A 25,936-nucleotide genomic window follows, 5' to 3' on the forward strand; every position below is an offset into this window, starting at 1 on the left:
CAGTGAGCAAAGTGCCATAGGGCTGTTTGACTGGTGATGCTGAGACCAGAAAAAGAAATGAGTATCTGAGTGGCATTTCTTGGGATGGTTTTTGACTTCTAAAGAGCAGAGAGTGCAGGGCAGTTAGAGGTCATCTGCTCTTTCCCTTCCTATTCCCCACTGCAAAGAATTTTGGTGTCTCATGCTCTTTCCCCTGTTGACTTCTTTCTCTCTGAGTTCGGAGAAGAGAAACTTGATGTGATGTTTGCTCACCTCACTTGAGTGTCTCCTCTACTTTGAGTCAGCACGTTCTACTGCCTGCAGGCATTAGCAGCACACAGTCTCCTCCAAAATCAGTCAAATTCTTGAAGATCTGAATCAAATATCACCAAAATGGAGTGGGATTGTGGAATTTGCTGGCCTTGCCCACATATCTTAGGCTTCATATCCTAAAAGTAGACTAGCTATCAGTAATTTGAGAATAGATTGTATCTAAAGAAAAAGGCAGCAAATAGAAGAGAATTACCTATTCAGTCAGGCAAGCAATCCACAGGCTTCAGTGTCCTGCCAGTTAAATCAAAGAGAATGAAGCAATACATGGCAGTAAGCGTCAGGAAAAAAAATAAAAATAAGTGCTTGGTTTGTAGTATCCTGCTATTGAAAGAGAAGAATGTGTTTTTTTACCTCTGAAAATGTATTTTAGGAAGGACCACAGTTTCCAGATAATTCTGTGAATTAAGGATTAGGATGTAACTCTACAAGAAAATATCTGTTTCTGTTTATATTCTTGTAATGGGCACAGTACTGCAAAGATTAAACATGCAAGCAATATAGAAGTTGTAGGACTTCAAGCATAAAACCAAAATCAGCTAATGCAAAACACAGCAGCACTGCCTTGGAATTTTCTGAAGAAGATTTGAAATTTTAAGCTCCATCCCATTAATATACAAGTTGAAGGCAGTCTTCTTTTCTTCCCTGTCTTTGTCTCAAGGAACAGAATAAAAAGTATCAGTTGCCAGCTTCAACTAGCCTTGCTATGGCAGCATTCACAGCTCTATCTTCTGCTGTATGCATCTGATATTTTTTTCACTGTCATCTCCAAAAAACACAATTCAGCTGCAGCCAGAGCCACAGCAGTCCCATCTCTGCCTGGTTCCCAGTAGCTCCTGCACTGGATGTGAATTCTCATCATGTGACACACTCAGGCATGGGCCAAACAACTGCTTTTTACAGAACAGCCGGTGTGGGAGTCAACAACAGAGGCAAACCAGGTGAAATGCAGAGCCAGCCTGTGTCACTCTGCTGCACATCCAGGTCCCCAAGGATGTGCACACCAAGAGGCCTGGAAGCTGTGGCTCCTCAGCCATACAGTTTGCCTGGTCTCCCTCTCATCAGAATTCCAGTGGGCTAAAGATACAGAACTCTGATAAGAAGAGAGCAGGCAAATAAAAGAGAAGCATAAAATGATGCAAACAATTTTTTAAGCATTCTGGCTGTATCTCCCCAGGAAAAAAAAAAAAGACAGAGAATCAAGTATAAGCAGGACTTTTTTCTTTTTATTCATGACACATTTTAATGAGATTTGAAATGAGCACAGGAAGACAGAGCAAGAAAACAAGGTTATCTTCAACTCTGAATCTTCACACTATTTATGATGCTAAATTTGCAGGCTATGCTGCTCACTTACATTTCCATAAAGTAGCATAATAAAAGAAAAAGAACAACTAGATGGTTGCAATTTTTCTTCTGAACTGTCCTTTCTGAAAAAATATATACAGTCCTCTGGGTTCTGATATTCTTTTTACCTCTGCAGAATAATGTCCCTTTTGTATTTCATCCCTTCTTTGTGCAGAGATAAAGAGAATGTATGTACATTCAGACTGCTACTCCTCTAAGTGATATGACTCATTCACACAAGCATCTGTACCCCTTAAGGGACTGACAGTGCCTTTTCCTCTTAACTCATTAATTTTACTTTTCTGTTATACTGAAGAACTCCTAATAAAGTAACTTTTCTCAATTGATATTCAATCTCCTCTGTGCCCCTGCAGGCACCTCTTCTTCTCCAGGGCTAAAAGCACAATGTGTTGAGCTCTCCCCACAGATGCCATGATGGAGGCATATATAGTCTAACATTCACTCCATCTTCTTGAAATATCATCTGTTTTGCAGATTGCAAATTGGGACTAATAGCAGGCAGCAGGGTCTGCAACAGTAAGAAGTTTTAAATGCTTCCTACTACCATCCAACTTACACCTGTGTCTGCTACAGTACAGATACAAGATGGCTACCTGTTTTCTAAAGCAGTTTTCCCTTAAAGCTCTCAGCTGTAGTTATTACATAAAATCTCATGGCTTCATTTGAATTTAGATACCTTTCCTCTGTGTTCCCAAGTTAATCTTAGGAGCAGCCTTTAAGCTATGGGAAACTAGAAGAATACATTTCACCAGTTCCATGATACCATAAATATATTAAAAATAAATTAATAAATAAATGAAGGCATGCAAAGGAGAGCATGCCCTTTTAAATTATATTTTTGTTTTTTGCCACTCTCACAATGTTGCTAACAATTAAGTTTTCTGGGCTTGTAATGTGAGGTTGAAGAAGTTAACAGCAGAAGAGAATGGAGTCCATCATATTTGACCCAGTTTACACTGGTATGAGTTGATATCCTAAGTCTTTCCCATGTTTATTACAAATGTCATCATTTTTACAGATGAGGAACACAATAGCTAACATAAATATTAGTTGATTTAACAGTAAAGGGAGCTTGCAATCAGTAATGGGTGACATACGTATTCCAGAAGTTCCCTTGGCCCTTTCAGAACAGATGTAAAGGTAGATAATATTATATTACTGAAAACATGACACAGGTAATTGTAAGATTAATTGGAAATCAAGTTCTCTCATCTCTGCTGAATGGAAAACATCCTGTTTTCCTTACCAGTCTTTGATCAGTATACCTTGTCTTTGCAGAGACTAATAAGACAACATAAAAGCAAGGAAAAGTTCATATTTTAAGTAGTTTCTGTAGTGTTTCTGACACTTGTGAAACAAAGAGAGTGCTAAATATTGATAATCATGTCATTTCAAAGAGAAATAGCCTTTTTTTCTCATGTATTACTCACTTTAATCCTGAGAGTAGTGCAGTGTGCAGTGATTCTTTTCTGTGGAAAGTCATTTAAAGGTTTAAATAACTGAAGGTTCAGAAACTGCACATATACTAGTATCAATCATCATAGCACCACTTTAAAATACCACTTGCTTTGAAATCACTGCTTGTATTAAAAACAAGGCGATAAGCTACTTACTGAATATAATGGTTTTTAAAAATATGTAAACTGTGCTGATGGGATGTATCTAATAAATGGAAACTAGGTGAATGTAATGTCCTGAGACTGTAAAGTGGCTGTACATGTCAGTGCAATATAAGGTCTGACAGCCTTTTAAATCTCAAGAGGTAAAACAAGAGCAAGGATTAGGAGGATTTGCTCAACACAGTCAGAGTATGTTTTAGTGAACTCATACTGAATAATTTTTCTTCCACTGTGTAGAAAATGTGTAAAGAAATATTCTAAGCATCCTACATGTATGTTCCAAATGGACCAAGAAAAAGACCCAGTACGTTCTGAATGCATCCCAGCTGGAGCCTCTAAGTCTGAAGGGAAATGCCAGTTCTGTTGGAGTGTACCAGCCTAGTCCACATTTTGAGATCTATGCTTCTCTTAAGTGGCCTTACCAAGAACATATTTTAGGTAATCATATGGCCAAACTGAAGGTCTGCAGATGAGTTGTTGAGAGTGAATGCTTTGATGCAGCTATTTGCATCTCCTTTCAAGGCACAGATACTATTCCTTCTTTCTTAGCATCACAAATACAATCATTGTGTCCACATGGTATGACAAAATGAAGCCCACTAACATGCAATGCCCATGTCCATCCAAGACATATTTGGTATCTTTTTCTCAGCTTAAGCAGTAAAGCCAGCCAGCCAGGGCTACACCACTGAACAGGTAACTCAGTGACCAGTGTTATTGTTTGTGGTCAATTTAGAGGAGAAAAAGAGGTTCTCCAACATCAGATACATTTTGTGACTATTCTGATATATATATATAGACAAAGAAGGCTACATACATAGATGTCTATGTATGTCTAATACTTCTTACAAGGTAAGAAGTATTGTTACCTTCTGGAGGCTGTCTCAATACTCACGACCTTATGAAAAAGCACTTAGATATCATCTAATAGGTAGTTCAGATGGTGAATGAGGCATATTTGTGTGGTAATTGGTATTTTTTTATTAGTATCCAGGGAAAACAGACATGATGAAGAGAGTAGCATGATCCTTAGAAGAAAACACAAATGGTATTTCTCAAGTGAAGCCATATTAAAGCAAGGCAGCTTGTAACAACAAAACAATGACAATGAAGTATAAGTAAAAAATAAAATTCACAAAATGTGTCTGGCACAAAATAATTTGATCCCAGAGATTCTTTTGCTTTGGAACCCAGAGTAGAAAACATCACTTAAATTCATGATCAATAATCATCAGCTATCACACACTGAACTCATGCTAAGAAACTAGTCAAGGGGATAAAATCCAGTTTAGGTTTTCATTTTGCTATTCAGGCTCAAATGATCAACAATTACTGCACATTAATAAACAAAGAGCTATTAGAAGGGCAGCACAAACAAATTATCTGACGAAGTTTTTTGCCTCATTCCCTCTCACATTTTTTAATCACCTCTATAAAGAGTGCTGGAAAACACTGTTCATTAGCTTGTATTGTCTTATGTGTCAAACAGATTTAGATTATTTTATTCTGCTTATAATCATTTGGCTTCCCCAAATTTCTTTAACAGTGCTACTTTTGGAATTAATTTAGTTTTGTGGTTTTTTTCTATGACCAATCAATAACACTTCACTTAACACATTATGTGAGCACTGCATTTTGGGACCCCTCTGTTTACAATACAGCTTCAACTACTTGCCTTTTATTATTAATACAGCAAAGTCTAGTAGCTTACATGCCTCTTTCTTATAAACTGTGTTTGGAAAGAAGACATTAGTTAAGAAGATGCTTCCACCCTTATAGCAGTAGACATCCTTTGGTGTTTTGAACCATACTCAGTTATGTCAGATATTTATTGCCTCTGTTGTTATGGTACAACTCAAATGAAGAATGAGCTGGATAAGAGTCAGTAGCATTTGAGGCATGGAAGTGCATACATGCTCCATCCCATATTAGAGCTCCATTCTGTTAGGGGCCGTAGATAACACCTGTGGTAGTCACCCTCTTATGAAGGGTTTCAGACTGCCAGCTGAGAAAAGAGGGAAGCATTATTACACTTTTGGGAAAAAGAAACATTGGAAGATGAAAGCTAAAAATCATAATTGGACTCAAATCCTATTTGCCCTGAGGAAAGAATCAGGCAGAGATTCTTGCCTTATCACTAGCTGAGCTGGGTCCCAACTCTAAGTGTTAGGGTCAGGTCAGGTGAATTCCATCACCATTCACTGACATGGCTCTTTTGATTTTGGGATCTCAGCAGGGGACACTCATCCCACTCCTGCTGAGCCTACAGCTGGGTGATTTGGCCTGGCCAGGGTCCAGCCAGGTATTTGCAGAGGCTGAGAAGCACAAGTGGGCTCAGAGACAGACAAGTCAGACAGCCACATATTGGCTTACACAGATTGCTGGCTGATGTAAAGACACTTCAGTGGGCTCTTCATTGAGACACAACATAACAATTCCCAGTAAGATATCAATTGGTAAATTCTATTTCTGCTTCTAACCTCTACAAGGATATGCACCTTTTCTCTATGTAGTGCTTATGTTCTACACCTCAGAACCAGAAGTCTTAACAAAACCACCATCACATAGCTCACAAGAAAGAGAAGGGAGACTGACTTGACAGACACAAACTATTGAACCTTCAATTTTGTAAATGTAGACCAGAAATTATATCAGCCCAGATATGCTGGAGCCACTAATGTAAGCTAAAGTTATGGCCAGTTTTTCCTTTCTTATATCAGGAAGAATGATGAGTTTTGAACAAAAGCACAGGAGGAAGGGAAAAGGAAGAGTGTGTGTGCATGTGAGAAACAGACTTCCAAACTCTCAAGCTCTCTAGTGCCTTTATAGAGCTATCAGCAATTTAACCTTGGAAAAGGAGCTGTCAAGTAAATGCCTTCCTATTCACATCCTGTGGTAGGTAAAGATCCTGAGCTGATCTATACCTCATGATTGAGCAGACAGGTCTCTTTCCTGCAATCAGTGCTGATGAAAAACTGATTTTTTTGGTAGTGACAATCTGACGGTACTAAAATAAAATCTCCTAGACCCTCTGGCAATGAAAAATTATCTAAGTGAAAGGAAGAAAGATTACAAAAAGAATTACAGACTTCTATTTACCTTCAAAATTGTAGAAACATTTTTGGCCAGTAAGTAAATAGTCCTTTTTATTTTTGCTTTCATTAAGCATACTTTGAAGGACTGTGATGTGCTTTACCACAGCAGACCAGACTGCATCAGTTGCTCCTGAAGACAAAAAGCCTTACCAAGGGAGTGTGGAATAGAAGACAGTCAAAGTGAAATCATGTTAAAGTGTCATTCACCTTATTGAATCAAATGCTAACAGAATGTTGACATATTCTACAACCTTTAACCTTCTTAGATTTTCATTTTGGGATGTCCATGGACAATGTCCATGTCTTCTGGGTAGCAAATATTCAATTACATGTATGCTACATATCTGTACAGAAATGTAAGAGATATTTCTTCTTCCTTGTTTTCTTTGGCCAGAACACTGCTGTTCCGGTTTATGATGTTGCATTGTGCTTGGCCGAATGGGGATAAGGTACAAGCCTGGCCCTACTACAAGTTATAGAGTGGGATAGTTGTTCCCTTATGTAGCAGCTCCTTAATAACTTCACTGCATCAACACGTGAAAAAAACATCAGCTGGTTGCATATAATTATCACCTCCCTTCCATTTGTAACCCTATCCTCTAGTTTTCCACGTTAAAACATGGAATAAATCTTTTATTCTAAAAGGTCCATTTCAATGTAGAAGGTTTAACTGAATTTACATCCCATCTCATCACATTTAAATTTCTAGTTAATGATGATTAGCAAGTAAAAGAGGTAGACGTTTCTCCTAAAAAATTAAAGGACCATGATTCTTGAAAAGCATCATGAACTTCACAGGAGAAAAATTCAAATAATGATAAAAAAATCCCATCTCCTTCTAATCCTTGAGTTTTTTAAAGATGAAGTCAGTAAAGCTTTCCTCCTACTTAGAGTATCAGTGCTGGAGGAGAGGAAATGTGTCCTGCTTTCACTTACCAGAGTCTTGTACTCAAAGATAGCTCCTTTGATATCATTATATATTGAAAATATAAAAACAAGCTGCTTGCAATGTGTTGAAAAACAAAACTGGGAGCAATTTTTTAAGAATATAAAGTTTTTTTCATCTTATGAGATCCTGTGTGCTCTGTAGCAGAGGTAGAGGGAGCAGAAATCACATTGTCCTCCCATGGGCAGCACACTTTAGGGTTACAAACCTAAAATCTGCTGAGAGTAAAAATTATGTTGGAATTTTAGCAAGTACTTTGGCTTGGGATTCTAAGAGTGGAGAGTGGAAATCACAACCAATTTGTTCTTCAGGAAATATCTAGTCTGATTAGTGGGATGAAGCCACCAGCAGACTGTGCATGAACTCATGCAAGAATTCTTAAAGAGGCTGAGAATCTGTGAAATAAGGAAGTTTTAGCATTTGTGGGGAAATTTCTCCAGAGCTAAAGAAGCCTTAGAAATTTGTCTCAGAAAAAAAAGAAATTGCTGAGAGATACACTAAATAAGAATCTAAACTTACTGAATGAAGGCACCCAGAGGCACCTATCTGGCAACATCTGGTCCAAATCTGAAGGAAGGGAAGGCCCCTTAGCTCAGATGGCCAGGCTATTTCACTTTGTATTAAATACAGCTGGCACATGGCAGGGTGGATTGTGATTCAGAGTAAGAGCCTTTAGTTCTAGAATAAGGATTCTGACCACTGAAAAAATAATTTAAATCCATAATCCCACTGTCTTCAAAAACCTGATGCCTTTGAAACTTGAAAAATCTTTGTCCTTGTAGTTTAAAAATACAGGCAACAAACAGAAATCACATGGAACTAATGCAGTCAATGGAATAAATAAATTTTAAGAAGGAAAGAAATATATCCAGCTGGTACAAAACCCACAAATGAACACAATTAAATAGTCAAAATTGAGGAAGTAAAGCACCTTTGACTAGCTCTGTAATTCCATGTGCCACATCACCTTTCATTTTATTATAAAAATAACATATAAATACACAGAGGTCTTTGACGTCATTGGTGTAAGTCACTGTTATACTGCTTATATATAATTTTCTCCAGAAGGCAGGAAATATTAGTGTATTATCTCAATAGTTATTCCACATTAAATCCCATAATGAGGAACTTCAAATTTGAAGCCTATATTACTTTGGAGAGTCTTTTGTACATGCCTCACTGGGGGAAAATGCATATATTTATCACTTCAAAATAAAAGTATTTGCATTATATATCACCAGAATCAGAAGAGTATATAAAAATTGAAACGTTGGATGCTTGCTGCAGAGGTTGCAGCACTGCTGCTCAATTCCAGTGCTGGCACAGCATGGGCTGCAACCTGGCCAAGCTGCACCACAAAAAGCAACCATTTCTTTCCAGATGTTTAGAAGCCAGGCTCTTTTTCAAGCTCCTCTTCCTTTCTGAACATCAATTCACTGTCTTGTTTCTAAGCAGGCATCCACCAGCCTATACATTCAGACACACAGTGGCAGATGGTTTGGAGACCAATCTGCAATTTACCATAAGAAAGTTGAGCTGATTTAATAGCGAGCACGATGAAATGTAAGTACAACCCACACTGAGTGGATTAAGGAATGGCCAACTGACAGCCCTCAAAAGCATCTGCCAGTGAGGGAACTGTCATGAACAAGGAATTTTTTTTTTTTTTCTCATAGCAATACCCAGGCTCTTCAATCCAACCCTTACCAAAAAAAAAAAATCACTCCTTGTACTTTTTGTGAATATTTCAAAACTGAAACCTGCACCTGAAGAAGGTCTAAGGCATAATTTAAATGTGAAACCTAAATTATGATACAAACCCCTTATCTTGCTAAACTTTAAGAAAATCTCACTCTAGAGCTTTCCAAGCCACATTTTAACTTCAAAGTTTCCAAGATATGAGAGATCTACCCTTTTTCAGAATGGACCCTTTTTACCCACTCTGATATCTATTTTCTACTTCAACTGCTCAAGCTCTAGAAGTCAGCACAGCTAAGACACATCACAGCAGCTACAAAAGGACACTCACAAAATGTAGTTGCTGCCACCCACCCATGCAAAACTGATTAAAAATTGTTTAATGCTCATGCTAGATTTGATCAATATCACACGTAAAATAAAAATTTGAGCTTTAATGATTTTGTATAACAAATACCTGAGGTATTTTTCTGATATAAGCCTATATCAATGACTAATTGTAGCTTGACTATTTTAGAGATTTATTTTAAGTAAGGCAACAGGTTAGCAGTAGATAAAAGGTTTTATTTTTGATATCTGTGCAATTCTGTTTCCCTTGCTGTCCTAACTGGAATTGAGTAAATATGACTTCTCATGCCATTTCGGGGTTTTTGTTTCATTTTGGCTTTTTTTGTTTTGATTTTCAAAAGCTATTCACACCTACATTGGAAAAAGGTTGCAAAGTAATACTCCATAATTCCATGGTAGCAAAGTCCCAGATATCTAATTTGTTTTCAGAGAAAGTTTGCTCTACTCTTCTCCCTCATAAAGGACAAATGGCATCACACACACAATCTAATTCTGGGCACAATTTGCTGTTTATTAAATTACCCGTGACCTTCAGATATGGATGTTTGATTTCAATAATTAATATAATTACTACGTAGGGGTTTTTTTCCTTATGATTATACTGAGATTTTATCTGAAGTATCTGAACACAAGCCATTGCCAGAATCCATCCTTCACAATGGTATATTCTTTTTCGATAAACCTTTATCTCTATCTTCCCATTTTTTTATTTTTGTGTCTGTTATCTCCCTTAAATAAGGAAAAGATAACCAGTTATTGATATGTCTTTGTGTGTTTCATAGAAAGAACAGATGGATAATATATAATTTTTATCACTAAAACTGTATGTTCTTCATCCAGTATGCAATAGGAGTTTCAAAAGTACAATTTACTGTCTGTCATTAATCTAAGGATCATAGGCACTTGTGATTTTTCTCATATATTCTGAAAGTGCACTTAATAAACATTTTAAGTATAGTTTTGTCACAACGCATAAAATGAAATAAAGCTATCACAAATAAGACTTAGAAGCAGAAATTAAGGCAGTATTATTACTTACACCATCCAGGGAGGAAAAAAAACCCCAAACATACAGTGAAGAAATCAAAGAAAAAAATCTGTAGAATCTTAGAATCAAAGAATGGGTGGACTGGAAGGGACTTTCAAGATCATCTAATTCCAACCCCCTGCCATGGGCAGGGATACCTTTCACTAGATGAGGCTGCTCAAGGCCTCATTCAACCTGTTCTTGAACACCTCAAGGCATTGGTCATCCACAACTTCTCTGGGCAACCTGTTCCACTGCCTCTCAACACTCTGAGTAAAGAATTTTTTGCTAACATCTAATCTAACCTAAATCTGCCCTCTTTCAGTTTAAAACTATTGCCCCTTGTGCTGTCATTATCTGCTCATGTAAAAACTCCCTCATCATGTGTTTGATGAACCCCCTTTAGGTACTGGAAGTTTGCAATGAGGTCTCCTTGGAGCCTTCTCTTCTCCAGGCTGAACAGCCCCAACCCTCTGTTGCAGGAGAGAGTGAGAGTTTCAGATAAAATTTATTCAAGAAGCCCTCCCTTTGAATCACAAGGTGCAGAAAGCAGTCCCTTGTAAACTTCTCAGAAAGGAGCCTAGGGGCAAATGAAGTCAATCTTAGCCTCAGACTGCCAGTGGTTTAAGTCTAAGAAACTATAGAGGTTTGATTGAACCTTTGCACAACATCGTTCTGCAGGATTAATGATAATGATAGCAAACCAGCCATATTTATATAAAAATGAATCATTTGTTATGTCAAATGACTAGCCAAAAATATCTTTATCAGAGTTATTTACTAAACTCTAAAACCAAAAAATACTAGTACAGTATAGTATAAGATACTGCACTATATCAGCGCAATTGATATTAATTGATATAAAGCAATGACATTAAAGCTGGGAAAAAGAAACAATAATTGAAATAGAGATTGATGTAACTCACCCATATCACTGACAGGGCAAAATCTCTTTCATTCAGCCTGTCTTCATAGGAGAGATACTCCCACATCTGATCACCTTCGTAGCCCTCCTCTGAACCTCTTTTAACAGGTCAATGTCTTGTGTTGAGGACCCCAAATCTGGATGCAGTGCTCCAGTGGGGTCACAAGAGGACAGAGTAGAGGAAAGCATCACCTTCTTCGACCGGGTGGCCACCCCTCTTTTGATGCAGCCCAGGATGCAGATGGCCTTCGGGGCTCTGAGTGCTCACTGTTGGGTCATGTCCAGCTTTTCATCCAGGAGAACCCCAGCTCTTTCTCTGCAGGGTTGCTGTTGATGACTTCTACTGCCAGTCACATCTCAACCTAGCTGCAGCCCCTTGCACTTGGACTCGTTGAACTTCATGAGTCCCTTGTGGGCCCACTTTTCAAATTTGTCCAGGTCCCTCTGGATGGCATTCCATCCTTCTGTTGTGTCAACTGCACCACTCAGTTTTGTGTCATCTGCAGACTTGTCAAGGGTGCCCTCTACCCCACTGTCTGTGTCATTGGTAGAGATGTTCAAGAGCACTAGGCCAAAGAGAGAGCCCTGAGGGACACCTCTCATCACCAGCCTCTGCCTAGACATAGGTGAAGCTCACTGCTTCCCATCTCCTCTTTTTAAAAATGGGAGTGATGTTTCCCTGAAAAGCACAATGTTTGCTGAGCGTTTTATAAATGTTTTCCTTAAAGCTGTTCCATTCCTCCAATGAAAACATCTGCATGCAGCTTTTACTGAATGGGTAAATGATTGCAATGTCTGTCTTCAGATTCTATATAACTATAGAACAAAAAAAAAAAAAAAATTGTTTCTGATATAGAAACAAAATTCTATATAACTATTGAACAAAAAAAAAAGTAAGGGTAAGTCAGAAATACTTCTTAATTCACAGTATTAAAAGAAGCACAGATAGAAGTTCTTACTGTGTCCAGGATCTTGCAAGTAGGTCACAGTTTGATACAACAAAAGTAATCTCTGTTCTGTGCCTGAGGCTGGATTCTGATTGTTGATTTAATGTCTCATTCAAACTTGATGCTTACTATTTGGGAGCTGGAAGCACAAGATGCGACCAGAGCTGAAAGACTTTTGGTATTTTCTACTAGTTTCTTCAGAATTTAGTGGAGAAATCTACTTTCTGATCAGATTGCTTCTAATTTGAAATGGCGAACTTCCTACTTCAGGGAAGTACAGCCAAGTCCCAGTTTGTGAATGGTGCATATTAATCATACTGTAATATTTCTGCCAAGTATTTTTGTTTGCTTCACAGTAGCATCTAAGAAAAAGGGGTTAGGGTTCATTTCACAGAGGATGATGAGTAAACACAGATGACCCATGTGTGCAATGTCTAAACTCCAGTTACAGTGCAGACCTGCTCAGCACATCACTAGTGAATAAACCCCCAGTATCTACTTCAGGGTGAACTGAGCTGTTCTCTTGGCTGTTTTGCCTAGCTCTCCATCTCACACCGAGGGTGGGCAGACACTTGGAAGCAGATAGCTAAATTCGGATGTTTTAATCCTCTCCCTCTCAGAAAGGGAAACAGCTATAAAGAAACATCCGTGGTACAAAACTACCACAAGCCAGTTTGATGTGTCTGAGACAAGCTGTATCAACAGCAATAAAACTGCAGCCCCCAATGCTGCCCAGCCTCACCCATAGCCTAACCTCAAAGGGACTGCCTCTGAGGAAGCAGTTTGGTTTGCCTTCCTCTGCTCCACTGAGACTGCCAAACCCAGCCCAACTGTGAGGATGCCTTTATGACTCAGAATATTCATCAAAAAAGAACCACATATATTATACTCATTTGGTTATTGCTGTCATAAAAAAACTGAAGAAACAATGAATCACATCCAGGCCTGGCATAAGTACAGACTGCCCCAAAATAACTATTTGGCTTCCCTCTGCAATTCAGTATGCATCCATTCATCAGTAGGCTTTGTCTGGGAACCAGTTTGGAGCTCATGGGCTAAGTGTTACAGGCCAAATCAATTTTGATTATTTACTTTTTTTCAAATCAGTTGCTGTGAGACAATATGAAGTAATTTTCTAAAGCCACAGTGTTCTACAAACACTCCAGATACACCCCAGTCACTAATCCTATAACCTTAGTAAAAGTCATAATAGAAAAGAAAAACAAACAAAATCAGATTTCCCAGCAAACAGCTTTTTAAAATCAAATTCTACTGCTAACTCAGTGGTCAGGTTTTATTTTTAATACTTTTCTAGTCTTTGAAACTGAGAAGAATGAAGACCTATAAAATATGATATGCAGGAGGATTCTTTCTTGTCTAAATAAGGATAAATAACTTTTTTGCTTTTGTGTGTGTGTGTGCATGAATTTACAGTGTTCCGTGAATTTCCAAAAATAAGCTCCATTTGTTCAGTAATATCTCTCTTCTTTCTATAAAACTTGGATATAAACATTCTCTGGGAATATTGGATGAATTAGAATGAGATAAAAATAATGCAAAAAATGAAATGTTTATTCTCTGACTTCACAGTGTTCATACATATCTATCCTTTATTTTTTTCAGAAACTACAACTTTTTAGCCAATCCATCTTTCCTGTTTGAATCTAAAATTATTACTTCTCACGCAAAAACATTTGACAGTAACCACTGCTGCCAGTCTTGGTGTCCCTGATTTCCCTAAGACCTAGAACCCTTAGATGTGCCTAAATATATATGTGTTTGGTCAGATATATCACTGTTTTAACTTACAAACAGTTGTTAGAAACAAGACTAGAATTATCTTGCGTTTCCCTTCATTATTGAATCCTCTGCTTTCTGATTTGCCGCCTTCTGTATTTACAAAACCTTTGTGCGTGCATTGCTTTGCTCTAAAACACAAGAGCTCATTGTTGGTGTAAGCATGTCATTTGACACATTAAGTCTACCTTGGAGACAGCAAATCCATCTCAGATCCAGGCCTTGATCCTCCTTTGGTCAAGGATACAGACTGCACTCATCCATCAAACTGTTGACTTGCAGGTCAATTCCATGGGTAGGGAAGGCATTATTAGCCATTCCAGTTGTTCTGTTAAGACAGACAGGCTGTTTGCAGGTACGTCATGAAGGTGAAGGGGTAGTGAGAAAAGTCTTATCTGTGGCAGGAAAAGCTTTCCATGAAGACAGGGTTTCCCACTATTCTACAGATTAAAGGAAAGCATTACTGGCAGTAATAATACTGCCAGTAAATAGTGGCAAAAGACAGTTTCCTCTCTCCTTTTAACACAAGAATGTTAAATTTATGTTTTAGACAAGTAACATTTTAGTAATTAATAAATAAATAACAAAGAAAAAGGCAAACAGTTAAATTCTTCCCAGTTTTAATTTGCATCTCTCTGTCCAGAAATGCTTCAAGAATTAATTCAATAATGAAATCAGAGTTATAAAAAGTTATAATAGTTTATGTGCAGAACTTCACCATCCTTTGCCTTCACAGAACCCATAGAGGTGTCTGATAGATCCAGATTCAGAGAGTGGATTAAAAGCAAATGATCTGGAGTTGGCTAGTAGCAAACTCTGAGGGTACGGGGGGACAAATAAAAACTTCTGCCCCCTTGTTTTTTTTCAGTACCTACATGGCTAAGGTACCATTAATTCTGCCTAGAAGCAATTTCTCAAGTGTCTGGAGGGAAAAACACTTAGTCTTACATATCTAGTTTGATGATATGAATTTTATGCCCTGTACATATACTCAAATAGTAGCATGGTACCATTTATTGCACATATATCAATGCATAAATACCAAACCACAGCTATATGTTAAATACAGGTTCTTAAATAGCACTGATGTCTCCTGGAAAATAATAAAATAAGTAACACAGTGCACCATAATATTAGCCTTGGCAACAACTGGGCTTTCAACCATGTCTTTCTTTCAGATTATATGCTGAGGATTCTAATATTTCTATTTATCTTGAGATTGGGGGGGGGGGGTGTTTTTTATGTTTCTGAAAATGTAAGCTGGAAAAGTCAGGATTTTAACAGCCTGGAAGCAGCCATTAACAGTGGTTGCCACAGATCTCAATCACTCCTTTGTGGAGCATGGATTGGCTGCTGGTATCTTATTTATTCCACACATATAACTGCCACACCAAGGATCAATGTATTTCATGACTCAGTAATAATTAAATGCAGTCCCTGAAATCTGAAGATTAAAAATGCCATTTCATTATTTTTTTAATAAATTGATATTTTGGTAATGGTTGTGCTCTGCAACATTGCAGACATAGTGGATGAATGTCAAATATTAGATGATATAAGAAGCACCTATGTAATTTAAACTCTATTGATAACTGAGTTATGTTAAGAAACAAATTCATGCACAATAATCTTCTTGCATTCACCTATTACTCTGTCCGTGGATCTGTGTGGCATTCAGACTGCCTTTGATTTTGCTGCATAGAACATTTTTCACTCATGAAGTAGTATATTCTTATTAAAAATTAATTTAGAAGCATGTTTAAAAATTAAAAAATATTATGAATTACAGCTGCAATGGTACAGATCTTAGAGATTAAGTTTTGCTAGGTTGGAAAAAAACTAATGTGAAGACCTCTGCTTCTACCTGTTCAGCTGTAAATATTTCTGGTGACAATATCAGCAGACTTGCAGATGTCTTGAACTGAACAAATTATTGCTTTGCTCTTCTTCCTGCTGTGTTTGCCACCTACCACCCGTGCAGCAAAAGAATTACTTTTTGTCACTTTATCCTCAAGACTTTGGGATTAGCTGGTATTCTAAAAGTTATTTTTTGGTAGTTGCATAAATAGATAAGTGAAAAAAGGAAAAAAATAAATCAAAAAAACCCCAAGCCTTGTTTCCTCTCCCAGTGGGCTCTTACCTTGTCTCCACCAGAAACCAGAAGGCTGAACAGAAGCCAGAATAATGTCAAACTAACCTGAGAAACTTCCAGCTCTTTGTCATCCTGTGAACAGATGACTTTCAAGTTTAGTTTGATTTGGTAAGAATGGCCCACAACAGCAGAAGGAGTTGCTTGTGCCAAGTTATTTCATTTACAATTAGCTTGAAATGAGCTGCCTAGACAAATCCAGGCTTTGTTTTTGAATTTGTATTACCCAAAGTGTAAGACTTAAGGTGACTTGCACAGAGTACCAAGGAGAGTAAAAAAGGTCAGATTTTATTAGCTGCAACCAATGCAAAAATTTTAAATTACCACTGAGATATATAAATCTAAATGAGATGTATATATAACATGATAACTTTAGGAATATGGTTCATATGTGAACTTTAGGATTGTTAACAGCAGCAGCATAACACAAAGGAGTGAGGAGCAAGATCTCATATCCTCAGGACGATCATACAAAGTAAATGGTTCTTTGTTAGGAAAGAACATAAAGACCTTTCCAAACTGGAGATTTGGGGCTGGATTTGGTAATTCTGTGTGTATTAATTACAATAATTTTATACTATATTTATACTGTACATTACATTAGTTGTGTTAACTCACAAGATTATTCCTGTGGGTCTACATGTTCTTAACAATAAATGTTCAAAAGCATTCAAGCAAAATTATTATATGAAATATGCATGATAATCATGTAAATGCAGATATGTGAGATTTTGATTGCTTTCTATGTCAGGCTACAGTACAGAAGAATAACCTCATGGGGATTTTTTGAAGTAATTTTGATTCCAATCCCATCCAACAGTTGTGAGGTTAAAGATGATTTGGGAAGGGTGGGAAAATGAGAAACAAAATCATCATAACAGTCTTATACAGGAAGATTCAATTTCGAACTATCTGAAAGAACAAATAATGTCTCATGAGATATAAGAATAAAATTCCAATTTTAATTCCTTACAAGAATGTTGAGAAAGAGACACATGGTGCCTTCCATCTGGGCAACATATTCCAGCGATTAGAAGAAAATCTTTTCTGGTTTAATCAAGGTTTTTCTCTAAAACGTGTTACAGTTCTTTATGAAGGGTGGACCTTACACCACTGTGGTACTTACTGGCTTAATTTAACCATACCATGATTTGAAATGGTCTTGTGTTTTCAAACGAGAAATACCAAAACCTGAGATTTTTCTCCCCAATGTCTTCCTACAACTGTCTTTTTTTTCCCCCTAAGCCAGAGAGAGTAAGTCCTGACCATAATGATCTCAGGTGACACCATGCCAAATCCTTTCCCATTGTATCTGAGGTGAAGGTGACTTGACAGTACATTACACAGTGAAGTAGATGTTACCACCATTGTGACCTCATGAAACCTAAAAAGAATGCTTTAGCTTTTATATTATAGATTATTCTGATTTTAGCTAGATAAAAGTAAAATACTTTGATCTAGCATCTTCATTTGCTGTTATCCAGAGAATAATAGGATGACAAAATTACTCCCTAGAATTTTTGCATAACCCCAACAGAAAAAGATATAAAAATATACTCTGTGAGGATTTTGATATACAGACATTTATAAAAGGATTCAAAGGCATTGTAAAGTAGAAGCATTTAAATTTCAATTTTTGCATAAATTGACTGTACCTAGGAAAAAAAGCAACTTTTTTTAAATCAAAAAAGCTATATTTTAATCTAATGTGGACCTTTTTCAAAACCAACTCATATTAGTTAAAAGTTGAGCCCTTCAGACATTATCCATTCAGTGAATCTCACATGCTTTAATAGGATCATTTGAAAATGATGTATATTTCAAGGTGAGCAGGGGTGAAAGGAAAAGGTCTCAAATATATGCAATAAAGTGAACACAAACAGAAGAAATACTGTAGAATAATTTTGTTTTCCTAATATAAAACCTTTTTATATTACCTGAAAATTTTGACTTCATCAATACAGTTGAACAGGAAGCATATTTAGAATCTTCTATTTCTGACCACATCCACACTGATTTCACACTAACATGATTTCATATACTTTAATTGTATTATTTTTGTTTTTCCTCATTGCAGTCAGACCTAAACCCTTATTATCCCTCCAAATAAATTGCTCATTATTTTAACAGCTTCCTGCAGTCAGAGTTTCTCAGCATGTATCACATTCCTATTTCTTAAGATAGAAATGTAAAGCAGTTGGGGGTCTGCCTGATTTAAAGTCCAGATTTGCTTAGAGGAAGCAAAGATGATTTTATGTTTCTGTGTTCACTGATGATATGTGGTCCTTTAGCTTCTTCATCTATATTTAGAAGGACTTATCAGGCAGCATTACTGAGAAAAGAAACACAAAGTAAGGCCAAGTCTCAAACAAGGTAGTCAAAGTTACTCATGTCCTGCTGGGGAACTTCAACCACCCCGACATCTGCTGGGAAAGTGGCAGAGGGAGCTGTAGGCAATTCAGAGCACTCCTGGAATGCATGGAGGATAACTCCTGGAGCCAGCCAACAGACAGCTCTGCCAGAGGGAATTCAGTACTGGATCTGACCAACACAAGGCAGGTAACTAGGGACATCAAGCCCGGAGGCAGCCTGGGCTGTGGTGGTGGTGCATTGGTGGAGCTTGCAGTCCTGAGGGATACAGCTCAGAAAGGCGTGAAGTTAGGCCCCTGTACTTTAGGATAGCAAACTTCCAGCTTTTCAAGGGTATAATCAATAGGATGCTCTGGGAGACTTCCCTCAGGGACAAGGGAGTGGAAACAGCAGACCTTCAAGGAAGTCTTCCAGTCTTCCACAGAGTGTGAGAACTGGCAATTCCCACAAGCAAAAAATCAGGTGAGAGGCCAGCATGGCTGAGTAGGGAACTGCTGGTCAAAGCAAAAGGAAAGAAGCAAAAGCACAGGCAGTAGATGCAAGGTTATATACCCTGGAAGAGTATAGAGTGAAGTTTGGTTCTGTAGGGGTGAGGAAGACCAAGGAGAAGCTGGAACTGAACCTAGCAATGGATTCAAAGAATAACAAGAAGAGCTTCTATAGGTATGTAACCACAAAAGGAAGGTGAAAGTAGGTGCACCTCCCCAAAAAAACAACAGTAACAAACCAGTAACAGTGGATTAGGAGAAGGCTGAGGTAATCAACAGTCTTTGCCTCAGTCTTCAGTGGCAACCTCTCTTCCCAGATCTCTTGAGAGGATGAACAGCAGGATGGAGACTGGGGGAGAAAAGTGCCTCCCACTGTAGGTAAAGATCAGGTTCATGACAACCTGAGGAGCCTGAATGCACATAAATGTCTGTACATAGAGCTATGAGATGTAGCCCAGAATCCTGAGGGGGGAAATGGTTGATATTGCCAAGCCTCTCCATGATATTTGAAAAGTCATGGCAGTCAGTTGAAGACCCAAGTGACTGGAAAAAGGGAAACACTGCACCCATCTTTAAAAAGGCTTGGATTTTAAAGGTGTGAGTTGTCAGTCTAATCCCTGAAAAGAGCTATGTGCATATCTTATTTCAGCAGAAGTAATCCTGCTGAATTAATAAGTGTTTAAAAAGATGATGAAATATTTTCACATCTTAGAAAGTTGATGAAATACTCAAAAAATTAGTATTTTATCTCCTATTTATAAGATTGTAGAAGTATCTTATTTCAAGTGTGAAAACTGAATTATAAATTTAAAAAATAAACAGATGAAAAGGCAGGCCAGGACATTTGGGGAAAGATGCAAACACTGAAAATCTCTGTTCCTAACTACTTTACTTGGAAAACTAAAAATAAAAAGCAAATATAGATCTATATAACTTGTAAAAAGAAATTAAACTTTTGCATATTTCTGGCATAACCAAACAATTTAACTTATTAAATATAGCACTTGACTTTCACCAAAATCCTGAGAAAGACAAGGCTGCATTTTTTGACCTGTAAGTTGGCTACTTCTTAATGCTACAGCCTGTCTAGAAAAGGAAGGAATAACATTGAATTTCTTAATAAATTTCCATGTGAACAATTTGTCTATAATAAGATCTTCACCTAGAGCAAATAGTTTCTGGATTAAACGAAAGTGTAACACATCCTTTCTACATTTAGAGTAGGACCTTCTTTTTTTTGTTCCCCATGCAGAATCTCTACTAGAAGAATCAGTACATGTTATGGAACAGAATCTAATCAGTCCAACAAAGAAACAAGATTATTATGTCTTAACTGGTTTAAAGGGATTTCAAGGGCTCCTGCTGAGCACTTAATACTTTGGACTTAGTCTCCTACTGAGGTATTTTTGTCAGCCAAAGATAGAATGGGAGATGCATCAATGTTTAATTCTATTTTGGCCTCCTTGTTCTATCTCAGAGCAGGTTACATGCGGCATTTCTTGTACAGTATCCTTTGGTGATACGGTGTATTGATACACTGATATTATAGTAGATATGGCTGTGTGTGTCTGTGAGAGATACACCCATAGCAAAGGAAGATTAAGGAATGATCTTCCCTGCAAGAACCAAAATCTACCCTATTGCCCAGCTCTTGGTTTTCTCTCTGGCCTCTGCTTGGACTCTGCACCTGGCCCTCTCCAGAGCAGTTAATTTAAAAACACCTTGGAAAAGGTTAAAGGAATGTCACAGCATGAATTTTAGATCCCTCTGTAGTACACAAGAATTATCACAGTTTCTACCTCATATAGCAGAGTCTAAAAATCACCTTCACAAAACACCATGGGCAAAGGTTTGATTCAAAGTTACTTGAACCAGCATCAAATCTAAATATTGAAATAAGCTTTGAAAGTAGAAGCCAGTCTAGTGTCACATCCAAACCTTCTCTGGCTTCTGAAATGGATCTGTGTGAGTGGTACACGCTAAAGGATAAATCATACACTTGTGCAGACTAGGGGAGGGTACCATAATGAAGTGGAAATTTGTGTCTTTCCCAGAAGTCAGGTGTATCTGCTCCAATATCATTTCAGTGAGAAGTACATGATTCCAGCACTGGCTAGAAAGCCATTCTGAAGACAAAATGAACCAGGCAGATAGTCCCAGAGGCATGATTTTAAACAAAGATAGGTTTTGCCAGCCAAACCAAGTGAAGCAAACAAATGAACTCAAACTGACAACCCTCATGACAGTAACTTCTAAGTTTTGAGAGTTAATCATGCTGCATTTTGACAGATCACTGATGAAATCTTTCAGATTTGCCTTGTCAGTCATTTATTAGCAGACATCTAATGAATAGCATGTAAAGTAGGCTTGTTAAGTATAGTGCCTGCTGACAGTTCAATTTAAAAGTGAAGGGTATAGAAAATTCACTCCAGAGCAATTGTCAGTTTTTCCACAGGAGAAGCCTACTTCCTTTGTGTTAGCAGTTTGTATAGGTCTGGTAGGGATGTTCTCCATCTCCATGACCCTGGCTGCTGCAGGGATACAACAATTTCTTTAATAAAGAAATGGTCAAGCACCCAGGCAAATATTACTGGAGTTATGACATTACCATATTCATTTCCTTGCTGAGGAAAGATAATTAAAAGATACACCCTGAGGTGTATCAGTTATACTTGAAATGGATTTTATTGCAATTTTTTATTTTACTGTCTTTACAATATGATTTAAGAGAGGAATTATTAATGTCATTAATTTAAGCTAACTCTTTTCCCAACATAATACAGCATGTAAATAATAATACCTAGCCTTAAGCTTACAACATAAAATGCATTTTATGAGGTTTCCTATTAACTTTGGAAACAAAGTATAACAAAACAAAAAAATCCTTGCTGAATGTTCAAACCTTTAAGGAAAGAGATTAAAACAGATTCAAAGACTCCATTGACATTTTTTATATTAAAATATTTATCTTCTCAGATAGAAATACATAGGCCCATAAAAATACAGTATTGTAAAAACGACAGTAAGAAAAAATGAGTGAAATGTAGTTAGAAAAGGTTATTATGAGAAATGGATAAAACACCTTTTTTTTTTTTTAAATATATACTCTAAAGGACTACAGTTTTTTTAAAGGAACCTTACAGGTGGTTTTTGTTTGTAGTCTTCCAATTTATTAACCTATGTTGGTTTAAAAAATTGAAACTCAACAAATTTTACAATTCCATCTCTCAAATAGGATAGGGACAAGTGAGGCAAGAGCAGATCAAGTGTTTGCTGATGGGCAGGCCAGGCTAACACTAAAGAACTTTTGCCTCCTCTTCACAAGATCATTTTCAATCCATTTTGGTTTTTACCTGTTATTTTATAAACTTAACTATGGTTATGAAGTCAGGTATATTGCTGTCCTTCATCATGACCCACAAACATGGCATGGGACCAGACTGGAGATAGAAGACTGGAAGTAGAATAAAGGCACATAGACTAAAGGGGGAAAAGGCAAAATACAGAAAGCACTTCAGCACAGCTTAAAATAGGCAGAAATATATCAGACCATGAGGAGAAGTCATTGTAAAAGCACAATGATGGCCCTAACATGTTGTGCTTTTTAAATAATCAGCTAAATTAAATAGTCTACAGTGGCTTTCTAAGATGAAGAGCTGCATGGTTTTTAGACAGTGATAGGAAGATGTGAAGAATATTAATTTCCTGGAAAGCATGAATCTTCAAAAGGCATCATCTCTTTCATATGAGGAAGGAATAAAAAAGGGAGAAACTTTTAAAAGCCTGTAAGAATTTGAAACTACTGTTTCTAGTGTCATATTGAAAGGCTCAACATAAGCAAAGAGTCCTTAATTCCAACAGTGATTCTAGTGGTGTTCAGAAATGAAAAGATTTTAATCATGTTGATGTTTATAATGGTTAGTAAAATAAAAATATACAATAGATATAAAAAGTTTCATTGGCTGATGCTGTTTATACATAGATGTACTTGGGAAACTCTAAATCCAAGACTTTATGTAACTTTAGCCAGAAAGTTATATCTGAAGTTTTAATATAGATTTTTCCCTGCAGACACAGGGATATGTGGCATGAAAAACAGATGCTGAACAGTAAGGCAATAAATACTGCCATATGGAGAATCCAAAGAAGTTTCAGCTGCTTCAATGCCCACAGCAGACTAAAGAGTGGTCCCCTAAAAAATTACAGATATGAGTCCTGCATGACTCCTCAACCTCTACAACGAATAGCAGCGTGTATATTGCTGCCAAATTGCACTTCCATGTATAAATAAAGGGTGGCATTTTATATTCATTGAGAAGGATATGACTGAAATGTGGCAATTCAACATCATGGGAGTTGAAATTTTTAGATCTAAATGTCTCATATATTAAGCAGAATAAGACCCTTGGAGAAGTGAGACTGCAGCTATTTATTTGTAAAGGACTTCTTAATTCTGAGAATTAGAATCTAGTAACTCAGATCCTGAAGCTAGTCCTTCTTCCTCCACTCAATCTTCACTCATATAGAGAGAAAAATGGTCTTTCTTCATACCTTTACAAGAACTAAATATGAATAGAGTCACAGCTGTTTCAAGACTTCCATATGTGTACTAATAAAGATGAATTACTTTTAAGAGGTCCCTTAGCACAGAAGCTCCTCAATTTGATAAAGAAATCCTACAAAAAATCCTCTTTCAAAAGGAAGGAAGATGTTGGCTCTGACTGCACCTTCAATTCAAAGGAATCCATCAACACACAGCTGCTCCACCAAGAGTCAATGAATGCTGACCAGAGCAAGGTCTCCTGTGAAAAAGTCAAAAGACTGTTCAGGGACATCTATCTGACGGCTGAACTAATCTGTTCTCTTCTGCAGGATTACCACCTCTGCCTTTTGTCAATAAAGGAAACGGGTAAAGCCCTGTAACAATCAGTTATTTCCTTAGACTTACAGCTGTTTGTGAAAAATATTGCTCCTTAATCTAAGAAAAATAAAGTAAATTCTCCACCATTTCAACAGCAGCATCTCTATCTGTCTGCTATATATATTACAAGTTCATAGAGATAATTGCCTGTATCATTTGCAAACCTATAAGATGAAAACAATGATTTAAGAGAGAAATATGTACTCAAGAGGGGAAAAAAGGCTTTTAAAAAATACACATTCTAAAATAAAGAAGGAGTCATACAAACTTAATTGTACATGGAATTATTTGAATCACTTTGGAAGTTTCAATAAGTATTCACTGATTTCAAACATTTCCAGAAAGAAAGTCATCTGCAGAGTTGCTGATCTTTGAGAGGACCAGAAAAGTAGCTGTCTAAATTCCTCAAAAAATATTAAATCAACCCAGTAAAAATTACTGTATTCACAGAAAGATAAAAAGCAAATTGAATGGACATCAGCAGCCAATCTTGTAAGTATCCAAACAGTAATTTAAAAATCTAACAACTTCACTGCCTGAGGAGGCTGCCAAAGCACAAAGTCATTTGTTAAAACAAATACTTTGGACAGTTGGATAGCCAGATTTGTGACAGCTGTGACAGTCCGATGACTTAAAATAAAGAAACCAAGAGAGATATGGCACTTAATCAAACTTTCCAAGAGTAAAGCACATTTCCCTACTTTGCTACTTTAAAAGGACTAAAGAACCCCCAAGTTTTTTACAGCAAATGTATTTTTCATCCTGAATTCTGTCATTCTGAGGGACAGACTTTCAGTCAAGTCTTTCCTTCTACAAATATTTGCTGCACCAAAAAGATCAAACTAAAATTATTGATTGCTGATGCATTTCAGAATAGCAAATAAACTGATGCCGTTGGGGTGGGGGTGGCTGTATCCCATCCCTTCTGAATCAACAGCACGTCTGAAAATTCTCAACAGCCCAGACTGGTGGGACAGGTAAACTCTTTACTGGTCCTTGAGGGACTTGCATGTTCTTAGACAGTTGGCTACTGCAGCTTGATCACGATATTTGGCATAAAAAATTGGCAGATTCAGGATCGGGGAGTTTATTTTGATTTTTACCCACTTCAGACAGGTAGAAACCACGGGACTCACATAAGGGTGAAAGAGATCTCCCTCCTGACCTGTCTTTCCAGGGCTCTGGCACTGACAGCACCAGAGTCTTCTGTGCTGAGCCTGCAGCACCCCACGGCTCAGCCTTCTGCAGATTGAAATGGTTTAGATCAGCTTAAAACCTTCAGTTCTGTACAGCAGTGCTGGGCATGTCCCACAGGTGGAGACTGAAGAGCGTGATACATATGAACCCAGCCTGGGATGCCTACAGCCCTGGTCCTTGGGATATTTCATGATCCTGGCATTGCCGGTAAAGAAAAGGAGCATGGGACATACACAAGCTACTACAAACCTAAGAAATATTACTCAGAACATTTCAATTATTACTTCTGGCTTTTTTATGCACATTTAAATTTCAAGTTATTGATGGCAAATAATTACTGACACTTATGAAAAATTTGTGCAGAGCAAAACTCTTGAAAAATACCTATTCACGTCCTTAGGTTCATTGCGGAAGACTTTAATCATTGCTATCACCACTGTGTGGGCTATAAACAGTAAATCCAGTTAACAGGAGCATAGAAAAGGTCAGAGCACTGAAAAAAAAGTTTTCCTGTCATACTTACCTTCAAACTCAGACCTAGAAGTAACTTCAGGTTCATCAACGTACAATGGCTACCATTAAAAAAGCCCCATCAAACTTCAAATCATTCAAACACACATCAAAATAGAGATGTAGTTGACTAGCAGAGTAAATTACTTTTCTCTTAGTCTCAGTCTGTGATCCCCTAGTTGGCAATAATGATAGTTAGGGGATATTTTTCAAGACTTTGTC

This window comes from Molothrus aeneus, chromosome 4 (genome assembly GCF_037042795.1).
Source record: "Molothrus aeneus isolate 106 chromosome 4, BPBGC_Maene_1.0, whole genome shotgun sequence".
NCBI lineage: Eukaryota > Metazoa > Chordata > Aves > Passeriformes > Icteridae > Molothrus > Molothrus aeneus.